Source organism: Pinus tabuliformis, chromosome 8 (genome assembly GCF_031772625.1).
Source record: "Pinus tabuliformis cultivar Carrire ecotype Pingquan chromosome 8, CPIR1, whole genome shotgun sequence".
NCBI lineage: Eukaryota > Viridiplantae > Streptophyta > Pinopsida > Pinales > Pinaceae > Pinus > Pinus tabuliformis.
The window spans coordinates 864597267-864610311 of record NC_142294.1 but is presented as its reverse complement, the minus strand read 5'-3'; positions in this window follow the sequence as shown (position 1 = coordinate 864610311).

Genomic DNA, 13045 nt, shown 5'->3' with positions numbered 1-13045 from the left:
AATTCACTTAGGAATCGCATGTCCCGATCTGAGATAATGGACAGAGGGATCCCAAAGTGTACCCATACTGATTCGAAGGAGAATTTGGCAATGGATTTTGCTGAGATACTCTTCTTGCAGGCAACTAGAATGGCCATCTTAGAGAATCTGTTGAAGACCATGAAAACATAATCGTTTCCATGCGTGGTAGAAGAAAGGCCTGACGTGTAATCCATGGAGATGGATTCCCAAGGCTGGATAAAAGTAGGTAGAGGAGTATATATGCCTTTCTTCTTGATTGTAGGTCTGTAAATGACATAGGCAGTGCAGGATCTGATGTACTTCCCAACATCTTGTTGAAGGTTTGGCCAATAGAAATACTTCTGTAGTACTTCCACTGTCTTTTCTACCACCAAACTATCTAGTGACTCAACTTTAGTTCACCTCCAAATTCATCTTGGCATGCTCACTTGAAGGTACATAGATGTGTCCCAAGTGGTATAATGGCACATCCTAGAGGTGAAATTCTGGAAATTTCTTACCTTCTAGGAGCATCTAGTATGTGGTATTGAATTCTAGATCACTCTTTTAAAGATGTGTCCATTCTAAAGTATCGTGTCCACAAGAGTCGAGCACAGTGGTCAGTGCCATGACTGACGGTCGGTTAAGGTAGTCTGAAACATTATTTTTTTTCCCTTCTTATACTTAATGCTAAAATGGAAATGTTGTAGGTATGTGGACCATTTCTAATGGAAATCATTCTGCAACTTCCCTTATGTCTGTATGACCTCTAGGGATCGTTGGTTTATGTGGATAACCGTTTCCTTCACTAGAATGTAATACTTCCATTGTTAGCAAAAATTCACAATGGAATACATCTATTATTCATAGGTGGGATACTTTTGGACTATGTATAAAAGTGTCTCACTGTGATATTCCATTGGATTCCCCTACTAGGTAAGAACTACATCAATAGCATAGTCAGAGGCATCTGTCTCAATCTCAAATCATTGTTGCAGGTCCGATAATATGAGAACTCATGTAAAGAAGATGTGATACTTCAACTCAACAAATGCCTTCTATTTGGCTTTGAACCAAAAACAAAATTCTTTCACTCCGCCATTGGTGACTTGACTCAAAGGCCAAGTGATATGAGAGAAACCCAACATGAACTTGTAGTAGAAATTGGTAAGATCCTGAAAGCTGTGAAGCTCATTAGAGTGGTTAGGGTTGGCCAATCTTGAATAACTTGTATCTTGGATGGGTCCACATACACAACCCAATCAACAATGATGTATGCTAGATATTGAACCTAGGTCATAACAAAAGTACATATCTCCAAATTGGCTAGCACAAAATTTGTGTTGACACAGGGTTTGGAGGACTTGTAGAATATGGTGAAGGTGCTCTTCCTAACTCTAGCTAAAGATCAAGATACTTTCCAAATACACTACCACAAATGAGTTGGTGAAGGGTCACAAGATGTCATCCATTAGCCCCACGAATGTTTTTGGGGCATTCTTTAACCCGAAAGGCATGACCAACCATTTGAAAAGTCCCTCATTGGATTTGAAGGCATTTTTCCACACATCGGAGGGTTCAATTGGTAGCTAGTGATAATCAAAATTCAAGTCAATATCTTTGAAATATTTGGCCCCTTTGAACTACCCTAGAAGGTCATCAATATGTGGGATTGGATACTTATTCTAGACAGTGATCTTAGTTAGTGTTTGATAGTCAATAAAGAGTATCCAGGTGCCATCCTTCTTCCATACCAACATGATCAGGCTCCCATAGGTTCATGAACTTGGTCTGATGTGCCCTTTATATAATAGCTCCTGAATCTACCCCTTGATTTCATCATTCTATAGAACAAATCATTGATAGATCAGTCTATTGGGTAGCGGTGTTCCCGGGGTTAGATTGATGGAGTGCTTGACCTGACAGTATAGGGGTACCCCTGAGGGTGAGGTGAAGATGTCCCTGCACTCCTCCACAACCTTGTCAATTTGTCGCTTCCATGTGAAGGAGCCCTATTTGGAGGCCATGGATGTGGCCACAATGTTCTTCTTTCCTTGAGGGCGAAACATAAGGAAGAAAAATTTCTCAGTATAGGAAATGATCTTACTACATGGCTTCATAGATCAAAGAGAGGGTGTTAGGCAGTGCTACCACCAATATCCTGTATAACTTATTGCCCAAAGTAATAATAACAGTGCGAGGCCTAGAATCATACACAACATGATGCTTTTCACAAGTATGGTTGGCCTAATAATACATCACAATCTTCAAGAGGAGAAACATCACACAGTAACTCATCTGTGAAAGGCTTGATGTTGTGGAGAAGGTGGCACTACTAGCTAAAGCGGAGATATCATCCTTAGTGAAGCCACCTGATGGTGTAGGACTGCAGATATTGTGTGGTTGATATGCTCAACTGCTTCACTACCTCTACTGAAATGAGGTTCTTTTGGTTCCCTTTGTCGACAATGAACTGCAACAGCGAATGCTTCACCCACATCTATGAGTGGAAGAGACGCCCCCCCTCCTATAGATCCTTAGTCTCAATCTTTTGGATCTTGGCAGTGGAAATAGTGGAACTAGGCTTTGCATCAATAATATGCTTCCGTTTGACATTCCCCTTGTCGGGTTCTCACTCAGAGTCAGAACATGCATCTAATTTGGAAGCCTTTAGCTTGACCACGAATGACTGCTTGGCTCAACACTCACTTGTGTTGTGAGTGTGGCTCTTATGGAACTCACACCATTTTCCTTTGTTCTTATTGATCTTCATGGTGCTTTTCTTTGCTTGTGGCTTTGATGGGTTATCCTGCGTCACCCCACCTTGTATTTTTCCTTTGTTTTATCGGTTGGGGGTGACATTCCATTGCTTTGGATTCATAGGTTGAAAGTCTCACTTATTGTACTTAAATTTTTTCTCGATCTTGATAGTGTATCGATAGGTGGCAGCAAGTGAGGAGATGTCTAGGAACTCCATCTCATCCTAGATGTGATTTTGTAGACAACTGTGCTACTTGAGTACCAAAATCCACTAAGAATCCTTGATACCCAACTTCATGCAAAGGGTATGAAAAATATTTGTGAAGTTAGGCATGTCTTTCTCCCTTGCCTTTCGAGGCGTGGTCCACTTTATGTATTTATATTCATATCTCTCGATAGGGTAATATGGTTCCTTGACGGCATCTCAAAAATAATTCCACATTAGGGGAATTTTTAGGTCTAAAATGGGCCTCCTAAGAAAAAAGTCCAACCAAAATAAACTTTATAAGAACCAATAGGATTCAAAATGATGATGTCAAACATGGGGGATGATTCACCATTTTTCGAGTAAAAAAGTAAAAAGATTAGAAAATAATAAAATAATAAAACTACTTTTTCAACTCATATTTTCAACATGTCTCCCTAAGTTTTAACTCAAATTTCGAGTGGGAATATTCATTGGATTCAAAATTTAATTCCTCATCCAAGGATTACCTATGTTGCATACTTTCGATGAACCCTACTACATGAAAAATCATAAATACATGAAAAACCCAGCTACATGAAAAATCAGAAATACATGAAAAAACGTGATTACAATCACATTTTTTATGTATTTCTCATTTTTTGTGTAATAGGGTCCGCCAAAAGTATGAAACATGGGTACTCCTTGGATGAGGAATCAAATTCTACATCCAACACCTTTTTTCACTTGAAATTTGACTAAAGCAATAGGGAAATAAGTTGAAAAAATATTTTTTTCTTTTTTCCCTCTAAAATTTGATGATGTAATCTAATATTATATTATTATTTCCATTATTGTTTTATAATTTCCTTAGGAGGCCCATTTTAAGCCTCAAAACTCCCCTAATGACTGGGTGAGACTAAAAATAGTGAGGGTTATCTCTCATCCTTATGTTCACAGTAGGTTTCCCACCAGTGCTTGACATGGTGGGCGACTTTGAGGAGTGGAAAAGTAGTATTTTACTAATTGGAAAGTTCATGAGCATAAAAATATACTTTCAATAGATTTAACTATGTATCTATGATACCTACATCCATCTGGCCTTCAAATATGGGAATTTAAAAGTTTACTTGTACCTTAAAGGGAGTGGCGCCTCCATAGTTGCTGCTTGATGAAGATGTGTCACCTGTTGGTAGTCGTCAAAGGATCTAGGAAAAGTTGTCCATCATCACATTCTTTTGTCACTCAAGGGATTCTTCAAGAAATATTTTGAAAGGGTCTTTTTCTTTGTCATCTTTCTTTTCTTCCGCCATGCAAGGTCATCAGGGTTTACGAGGCTGGTCTTCCGAAGGTTCAACCATTCGATCCCTAACTCCTTATGCCCTGACCTCGTTGGAGACATGCAAAGAAAAATAGAGAAAGAGAAGACCACTCTAATACCATTAATCCAGACTTATGCATGAATGCAACAGAACATGATATAAACATAAACATAGAGATGGGAGTAGAAATAAAACTTCATTTCATTACCATCAAAGAACTGAAATATGGTTACATACATAATGGAAATAAACTAGCTCGGTCGATCGTAGCTTATCTAATAGAACTATGTGGCAGATACGTGCCTCTGAACTATGTTACAATGAGACTCAAGGGAATTTTTATTATTGAACAACAAAGGGAAACCATAAACAGCCAAAAACCTAACTCTAGGAGATGGAATGCCAAGGATTGTGGTCCTCATTGGGGTAAGTTGGGGAGCCGACGTCCTGGGGTCGTAAATTTGTCATGTGATCTTTGTTTGGAACATATAATACCTCGTTATAAATATCTCTCTGAGTAGTACAATATTTGTGAAGCCACCTACCTATGGTTATGGGCCTGCAGAGAACCTAAAAAAACAATTTTTAAAGGGTCAAAACAACTCTGAAAGTTCAAGACCCAAAAAACTGCTAAAAATACTAAATGATACTATAATCAAGGAAACTGATGAAACTGAATGGAGGTCTAGGTGGAATAGGAAGGTTGACACCAATATCCACCTAGATCATTTCTACCCCCTTAGGAAGAAATTGTCCCCATCACGTGTAGAGCCTCTATGAGGTGAGGAATGTTTTGTTGAACATGGTCCTTGGTGAGCCACTTTCCCTTCACCCTTATTTGACAACTCAATGTAGATAGATCCTCTGTCGATGAGTGTTTTTTATATGTGTCCATGATCCTATCAGTTTTGGACTATTCGATACAAATTGGTTTGAGAACTATTGATGTCAAGTGCTCAGTAACATTGGATGTGTCTAACAATAGGGGAAAGTATGGCCGCAACCGGTTTACATTGAATACTGGGTGTAGGCCAAGGAATGGAAAAATGATGAGCTCGAACTCATTGTACCCTACAGCCTTAGTGATGGTGTAGGGTCCATATTGGAGAAGGAAAAGCTTGTGGTTGTGCCCAGCAATGCACTCCTTCTACAGATGTAACCAAACTTTGTCACCCACTTGGAACTTGTGTGGCACCCGATATTGATCATTACGCTACCTATAATTTGAATTTTCTCTATCCAATATGTCATGGACCTACTAGCAGATGTTTTGAATGGGATCAATGAAGTTATTATCCCTATTAGCTTTAGACTGGACATGATCCAAATATGGCTGAGTAGCTACAAATAGCATGGCAACATCAATGGGACATAGTGGTTGGAATCCTGATCCCACTTGAAAGGGGTTCTATTCAATTGAGTTGTGGAGAGCCCTATTATAGCTTTGTTGGACACAGGGGAGGCTATCATCCCATGTGTGTGGGTGCTTCAAGTTGTGCATGCATAGTATATGCATAATCATCTTGTTAACGACCTCTATTTCTCCATTAATTTTGGGATGAAAGTCCATGGACATAATGAGCTTGGTATCCAAGAATGACTAGAGGCTTGACCATAATGCACTTAGGAACTGATTGTCCCAATCTAAGCTAATGGACTGTGGGATCGCAAAGTGTACCCATACTAATTCAAAGAAGAGTTTGACAATGGCTTATGTTGAGATACTCTTCTTGTAGGCTTTTAGAATGGCTATCTCCTTCGACGACCATGAAAACATAGTCATTTACATGCTTGGTAGAAGGAAGGCCTAACATGTAATCAATGGAGATGAATTCCCAGGGCTAGCTAGGAGTAGGAAGAGGGGTATACATGCCTTACTTCTTGATTGTAGGTTTGGAAATGGCACAGGAAGTGTAGGATCTGATGTACTTCCCAACATCCTGTCGAAGGTTTGGCAAATCAAAATACTTCTACAGTACTGCCACTATCTTTGTTACCCAAAAATTTTCAACGACTCGACTATAGTGCGCCTCCGAAATAATATTGACTCGATTGCTTGAACGTACACATAGGTGTCATAGGTGGCATAATAACACATCATGGACTTTAAAGTCTAGAACCTTCTTACCTTCTAGGAGCATCTAGTATGTGGTGTTGAATTCTAGATCAATGTTGTAAATATGTCTCCATTCCAAAGTATTGTGTCCACAAGAGTCAAGCATAGTGGTCAGAGCCATGATCAGTAGTTGGCTAAGGTAGTCTGCAACATTATTGGTGTTTCCCTTCTTGTACTTAATGTCCAAATGGAAATATTGCAGGTATGTAGACCATTTCGAATGGTGATCATTCTCTATATGTCCTTGTGTCTATATGAACTACAGGGGTTGGGGGTTTGTGTGGATGATTGTTTCCCTCCCCATAATTTAATGCTTCCATTGTCAACAAGACTGCACAATGGAATGCATCTCTTTGCTATAGGTTGCATACTTTTGGCTTGTGTTTGAAAGTGTCTCACTGTGATATGCCACTGGATGCCCCTGCTGGATAAGATTTGCACTAATAGCATAGTCATAGGAATTTGTCTCAATATCAAATGGTTGTTGTAGGTCTGGTAATGTGAGAATTTTTACAGAGCAGAGGACATGATTCAATTCAAAAAACACCTTCTATTTGGATTTAGACCAAAAGAACTTTTCTTTTTATATCCACTTGTTGACTTGAATCAAAGGCAATGTGATATGAGATAAACCAAACATGAACCTGCGGTTGAAATTGGCAAGACCCAGAAAGTTGTGGATCTCTATTAGAGTGGTTGGAGATGGCCAATCTCAAATAACTTGTATCTTGGCTAGGTCCACATGCACACAATGCTCATCAATGATGCACCCCATATATTGAACATGGGTCATACCAAAAGTGTATTTCTCCAAATTGGTACACAATTTTTGTTAACGCAAGGTTAGGAGGACTTGCCGAATGTGGTGAAGGTGTTCTTCCCAATGCTGGATGAAGATCAAGAAGTCGTCCAAATAAACTACCACGAATCAGTTGGTCAAGGGCCGCAACATGTCAATTATCAGCCTCATGAAAGTTGTTGGGCATATTTTAACTCAAAAGGCATGACCAACCATTCGAAAAGGACCTCCTTGGAATTGGAAGCAATCCTCCACACATCAGATGGTTTGATTGATACCTGGTGATAACGAGACTTCAAGTCAATATTGCTGAAATCGTTGGCCCCCTTGAACTATTCCAAAAGGTCATCAATCCATGGTATTGGATACCCATTCTAGACAATGATCTTATTCATCGTCTAATAGTCAATATAGAGTCTCTAGGTCTTGTCCTACTTCTATACCAATATGATATGGCTTCCATAGGTTGATAAACTTAGCCTGATGTGCCCTTCCTGAAAAAACTCTCAAATCTGCCTCTTGATTTAATCATTCTATAGAATAGAGAATCGATAGATTGGTCCATTGGGTAGCAGTGCACTTGGGGTTCGATCGATGGAGTGATTGACCTGACAGTGTAGGGTCACCCCTGTGGGTGAGGTGAATATGTCCCTGTACTCCTCCATGACCTTTTCCATCTGTTTCTGCCATGCGGTGGATCCATGTCTATAGGTTATGGATGTGGCTACAATATTCTTCTTTCCTTAAGGGAGAATCATTAGGAAGACAAATTTCATGGTCTAGGAAATTAACTTAGTGCATTGCTTCACAGAGATCAAAGAGAGGGCAGTAGGTTGTGCTACCTCCAGTATCCTATATAAATTGTTGCCCAAAGTAATAACAGTGTGAGGACTAGACTCATACACAACATGATGCTTCCATAGGTATGGTTGACCTAATAATACACCACCAAATTAAAGAGGAGCAACATCATATAGTACCTCATATGTGAATGGCTTGATATTGTAGGAAAAGCGACACTGCTAGCTGACGCAAAGATCTCGTCCTTTGTGAGGCCACCCGATGGTGTATGGATGTGGGTATGGTGTGGTTGGTAGGTACAATCACTTCATGACCTCTACTAAAATTAGGTTATTTTGTCTCCCATTGTTGATAATGAACTACATTGGAGAACTCTTCGCCTACATCTGTGAGTGGAAGAGACACCCGCCCTCCTCTAGATCTTTAGGCTCAATCTTGTAGATCCTGGTAGTGGAAACCATGGCTAGGGTCTAAATCAATAATCTAATTCCCTTTTTCATTCCTCTTGTTGGGTTTTGAGTCAGAGTCAGAACATGCATATGATTCAGAAGCCTTTATCTTAGACGCTACTGACTTCCTGGCTCGACAATCACTTGTGTTGTGAGAGAGGCTCTTATGGAACTCAGACAATTTTCTTGTGTCATTTGTCTTCAATGTGTTTTTATTTGATTGTAGCTTCAATACGTTGTCCTAGGCCACTTAGCCTTGAATTTGTCCCTATTTTGCAGTTTGGGGGTGCCTTTCTCTTGATTCAGATTCCCAAATCCAAAGTATCCATTCTTTTGTTTAAATTTCTACTCGATCTTGACAGGATATCAATGTGTGACACTAAGCGAGGAGATGTATAGGAACTCCGTATCATCCTGGATGTACTTGTGTAGATATACATGGTACTTCAGTACCAAATTCTACTAAGAATCCTTAATACGCAACTTTGCGTGAAGGATATGAAAAATATTTGTGAACTTTGGCACGTCTTGGTCACTTCCCTGCCACAGCGTGGTCTACTTTATGTATTTAACTTCATATCTCATGACAAGAAAATGTAGTTCCTTTATGGTGTATTAGAAATAATTCTAAGTGGGTGTGGCTGAAAACGGTCAGGTTTCTCTCTCCTCCTTCTGTTCACAATAGGTTTCCCACCATTCCTTGACATGGGAAGCAGCTTTGAGGAGTGCAAAAGCAATCTTTTCCTGATTGGAAAAAACATGAACCCAAAAATAAACTTCCAATAGATTTAACCATCTATCTATGACGTCTACATCTATCTTCCCTTCAAGTATGGGAATTTAAAAGTTGACTTGTATCTTAAAGGGAGTGGTGCCTCCAGAGTGGTTGTTGGATGAAGATGTGTCGCCTGTTGGTAGCCGTGAAAGGATCTGGGAAAAGCTTTCCATCATTGTGTTCCATGTTGCGTGAGGGCTTCTTTGAGAAATAACTGAAAGGATCTCATCCTGCTATATCTTTCCTTTTTCCACTATTGGAGGTCGTCGAGGTTTGCAAGGTTGGTCTTGCAAAGGTTCAACCAGTTCGAGCCCTAACTCCTTGTACCTTGACCTCATTGGGGACATGGAAAGTAAAAATAAGAAAGAGAAAACCACTCTAATACCAATGATCTAGAATTATCTAGGTTTGTAGTAGAACATAGATATAAACATAAACACAAATATGAGGAAGAAATAAAAATTCATTTCATTAACATCAAAGAACTGAAATATGCTTACATAAAAAATGGAAATGAACTATCTCGAGCGATGGTAGATTATCTTTGAGAAGAGGTGTGGCAAATACATGCCTGTAGACTATGTTACAGTGAGGCTCAAGGGCCTTTTTATTACTAAACAATAAATGGAAACCCTAAACAACTGAAAACCTAACCTTCGAAGATGGAACACCAAGAGTTTGTGGGCCCCATTGGGGTTAGTTGAGGAGCCAACTTCCCTGGCTTGTAACTTGGTCATATGATCTTCATTTTGCTTGTACGATAACCTTGTTAGAAAAATATGTTCAAGTACTACAGGATTTTTTCAGGCCCCTACCTATGGCCTAAAGACCGCAATGGACCTAAAAAAATGTCGTTTAGGCGGTCAAAACAACTTCAAAAGTTTAAGACCTGAAAAAATTGCTAAAAATAGTAAATGTTGTTATAATCCAGGAAAATAATCAAACTGAATGGAGGTCTAGGTTGAATAGGAAGGTGGGAACCAATATCCACCTAGATCAATCCCCCCTCGAGGAAGTAATGGTCCCCATTGCATGTAGAACCTCCATGAGGTGAGGGCATTTCTGTTGAACCCATTCCCTAGTGAAGGAGTTGGCTTGCTTTGACAACTCGATATAGTTGGATCCTCTGATAGCGAGTGTTCTTGATATGTGTGTCCATGATCCCATTAGTTTTGGCCTATTTGATATAGATTTGGTTGAGATCTATTGCTTTCAATTGCTCATCAATGTCACATGTGTCCAACAATGGGTTAAAGTACAATCACAGTCGGTCCACATTGAATATTGGGTGTAGGCCGAGGAACGGTGGAATTCTGAGCTTGAAATCATTGTCCCATACAACCTTAGTGATGGTTTAAGGCCCATATCATAGGAGTTGAATCTTACAGTTGGGCCCAGTGTGTGTTGGCTTGTATGGGCCTAACCTAGGTTCAGAGGTGATTTAGCCTAACAAATCCCAGTACTATTGGCCCTTTAGGAAACAGTCCATGGAGCACAGACTGAGGTCTCACCCAAAGTAGTATGGGAGGGTGATAGAACCAAGTTTCCACACCCTGGGGATGTCTGATGAGCTTCTAGCAGTCCGCAGTTTGACCCTGCGTGCATGTCACTACGCGCACCTATTAGTCCCTCGCAACCTATGATGTTGCCTTCGCGTAGCCCTACTGGGGGTGCGGTCTGTATTTTACCCAAGTTCCTTGCTATTTGACTTGTTGTTACTCGATTACTTAACTTATCTGTGTGAGACTAGTGATAATTAACAATGTATCCAACAAGCATATAAGTGCATGCGATAAACAAAACAATATAAATGTAAAGAATGCAATACACAAGCAGATGCACAGAAATTGGAATCAAATTCTCTTTATTATTCTTCGTTCAAGATTACAGACTCGACACTGCCCTGCACACTTAGCTGCAGGGATCTGCGCACTCTGCTACAGACTCTACTAGGCCTCTGCGCACTCAGCTATAGAGCCTCTTCCTACTACTATGACCTAATACCTTAGACTCTTACTTTATGCTCGAACCATTCGTATTCATCTATCTCTCCAATTGGCTATCTTTACCACTTAGAGCCTTGCTCTATTTATACAATCCCATGGTCTTTGGACCATGGGTAGGGCGACATGACATTACATTACATTACAATACTTAGGGCAGACAACCCTACGACTCAACCTATACTTTGCACTCCACGCCCACAATTCGCAGTGTTTTACAATACATTTGACCAAAACTTGGGCTTTGAGCCCCAAAACATGCTGTGGGGTGATTCCATGCCCAACAGTCCCCCAACACAAACATCATGACTCACCCTCAAGTCACATTGTCTGTGCGAAAATATTGGCGCGGAGTCCCTCCAACTGGTCCCGTACTACTCGGAGGTTCACGACGCACTATTCTATGGTTTTCTGGACTTGCTGCATGCGCTCTTCTGATGCTTCTTTGTGAGGATCAAATCCCTACCTTAACACGTAGAGCCCCTACATCTGTGCGAGCTCTAATAGTGATGGGTGCATGGTGAAATTGTGGAATCCACAGCATATGAAGCAATCCGACCTTCTCCACACCGCGCAGCCATTTTTGCGACTCTAATGTTGTGACTGGCCCCTCCGTGCTCTGCTTCATGAGGCTCTCCATCTCTAAGTGTGGGAACTTCTCACTATCCGCGAGGTCCCAATCTTCAAACTTCATTGTGGGCACGTGGCCCGAGTGTGAGCCCTCAAACACAATTCCATCAGGGAGGAGTAGGGTCTGCAGTGCACTCTTGGTGACATCCAGATGCTTTGGTATCTTAGTTTTCCATTTTCACGGAGGGATGATCTCGGGAAATTTTGCTGCAGAACGCACTGGTTGGATATCCTCTTCCATGTCCTCTGCTTCCTCTATCTCATCAATGAGAGCCTGTAGGTCCTCGTCATCTGTCTCAATGGTGACAACATTGCCCTTTTCTTCCATTGAGAGCTTATCGAAACGCGGATTCCTCGAGGACATGCAGATTGGTCCTGTTGCCTACTTATCTTTCGTGGGTCTCGACATCTGAGGTAATTTCGGGATTTCTGGTGTGATCCCAGTATCTTCGGGAACATCGTGTACCACGGGGTTCTGCGTGGCCTCATCAGTGGTTTCTTCTGCAAAGCCCAAACCTCTACTGGTAGCCTCCATCTTGTTTGAACTGTCTATGGTCGTTTGCGAACTTTGGGGCTCAAATATCGCTCAGCGCTCAACACTCTGTGATCTAATCAACTACTCAAATCTCAAGTGAACAAGTGTTGTCTCGTGGCTAGCCCTTGGAGTTTTATAGCACCTTATGAATTCAAATTCGACATTTCCCCCTAATTCTGGGCCATCAATGCTTTCTTAGTGCCAGATTCTCCCAAATCTTGACCTTAATTTTCATCTTAAATTCCCACCGCCCACTCCCTTTTGCCTTAAATCGAACATCCCATCATGAACAGTGACACCAATGGTCACTTCCCAGCCTACCCATGTGGCAGCGCAACCTTCCGTGCACGGGTGCAAACCTTGTGACATGCTGATTCTGCGCGCACCTCCCTTATCATGCAGCTCCCAAACAGACTCTTTTATAGTCCTTTGTTATCTTTCAACTACCTAGAGTGCTAAGACTATGCTCCGTAAGGCTAGTGAGGTGGTTGCACCACCTGTGTGAGACTTCAACTCACCTTCTAGTATAGTCCACGGAAACTCCTCAATTGCCTTCGTGACAGCGGGTACCATGCATTCTACCGTATGTAGTGTGCTCTCCTAGTTACTACATTTGGTGAGGTGCGGTCGTAGATATGGAAACAGAGTCATAAATTTGCGACAACAATATT